Source organism: Aplysia californica, unplaced genomic scaffold, assembly GCF_000002075.1.
Source record: "Aplysia californica isolate F4 #8 unplaced genomic scaffold, AplCal3.0 scaffold00867, whole genome shotgun sequence".
Taxonomy (NCBI): domain Eukaryota; kingdom Metazoa; phylum Mollusca; class Gastropoda; order Aplysiida; family Aplysiidae; genus Aplysia; species Aplysia californica.
The window spans coordinates 175463-177358 of NW_004798137.1; the positions used below are offsets into that span (position 1 = coordinate 175463).

General features: G+C 41.4%; 1 protein-coding gene across 1 annotated transcript in view; it reads left to right on the plus strand.

The window, feature by feature from the left end:
- The first annotated feature begins 1172 nt into the window (after positions 1-1172).
- The window catches only part of LOC101858899 (zinc finger protein 708), a 7636-nt gene continuing 6912 nt past the window's right edge, over positions 1173-1896 (plus strand). Inside the window, exon 1 of the mRNA XM_035972828.1 lies at positions 1173-1195. The gene's annotated coding sequence lies outside the window, so the exon portion shown is untranslated. The remainder of the gene's footprint in view (positions 1196-1896) is intronic.

Here is a 1896-nt window from a genome sequence, read left to right on the forward strand (position 1 = left end):
AGCAGTATTTTCCTCCTCCAGATGTAGCATCAAGTTAGAATCAAACTCTTCCATTACCACAGTCCCCACACTTCCAAAGTCAGGTTTTACATCTCTATCAATGCTGCCACTGCTACTACTACTACTACAATGAGATCCAGAAGCACCAGGTCTAGGTTCAGTTTTCACAACAACAGGAAATACATAGGGCTTTAGGTCTTCATCTACCTTGGGTGTAGGCCTACAGAAAGGCTCACAACATAACTGTTCTTTCTTCGCAAGACCATCATCAGTATGTCCTGGGGAAAACATTGTCTCCTCCTGACTCCTTTCCATCCACATTCAACTCGTCTCTTTGATCATCAAACTTGTTCTCAGTACTACAGAGACCTGCCAACACTTATACCGCTTCTGCTACCACTATGATAGTGACTATCACCAAAATGTTGGAGACAATAAAAATCCGTCAAATTTTCAGATATATGGAGGTCTAGATCTAGAATCTAGATCGACCTATTCCACGGTTAAATTCGCGTTCTCCTCAGCTCGGACACTGAACATGGTCGTCACAAGGCCAAGGCACTGGTCAGTGGTCACCCGAGTCGTCTCCGTCTGGTATCTCTAGATTCGTTTTTATTTCAGACAAAAAGTTATAGGCCCTACTAATGCAATGTAAATCGATCTTATTATTCTAATACTGAATAAACAATATGGAAATGTCAAAACGACGGAACAATTCCATGTTTCAAGGGTAAATTAGCGTTGTCTCAGTAACAATCCTCGACTTCGTGAGAAACAGAGATTGGCCACAGATAGAATTCTTTCTGTGAGATTGGCAGAGAACTTCTCAAACTGCGAGAAGACAAACCGGATGTGAATGGTGTGTAGCAGTTTCAGCAGTAGGCCCTATAGAAAGAGGATTCGTACAATAGAAAACTAGACTACATTTCTACAAAGAGGGATTATTAATAAATTATGATATTATTACTAGATCTTGTAGTAGTAGTATTCTACTTGTGAAAGTGCCAAACTTCTGAACCACTTTACTTTCGAATGTGGAAAAAAATGACAGTTGTTCAGAATCATTTAAAGGGTGCACAGTAATATTAAGGAGTCTGAAGTCACTGTAATTTAATTTTCAGTTTTTAATTAGTTTCGTTTAGATCTAATCTTGAAAAAGTCGGTCTTCTTAGCTGCCATTGTAAACAAGTGTCAAGTGAGGCTTCGGATCCAATAGCAGTGCGCATTAGTGCTGCACCGGCCGTTGGAAGTCCGTCTTTCTTTTCACGAGTTCGATGTAGATCTAGAATCCAGATCTAAATCTAGAATCTAGATCTAGATCTAATCTCTCAACAAAATGCCACGTCGTCGCAGAGGGGGGTCTATTGGCAGATTGACTCCTGGACAGAAAAGGAGAAAAATTAATAGATCTAGATCTAGATCTAGATTAAGCTCGGAAGTTGTAAGAGTAAGTGACAGTGGCACCGACAGTGATATTTTTTAGACAGTGTAGTAGAATCTAGTGTAGATAGACTAGAATCTAGATGTAGATATCTAGATCTAGATCTAGATTAGATATCTAAATCTAGATCTACAGTCGAACCTGCCCTAGCCTCCTAGTGTATAAGACGGCCACCTGGACAAACGGCCAGTTTCCATGATTCCCCCCCTTGCGTTTTTTCTAGAATCATGTTACATTGGCCCTTGGCGTTCTGTGCGAGCTGTCATAATCCAACCACCGGAAGGACTTCCGTAACGAGCGACCGCCCCATCAAACACAAACAAGTTTAAAGAAGAGGCCTTTAAACCCTAACCCTAACCCAAACCCTACCCCTACCTATAGCCCTCAATTCTGCGGCACTTTTTCGGTAGTTCCCACCCCGCAATTTTATTCACGGGTTTGGGCCACAAGAGTAG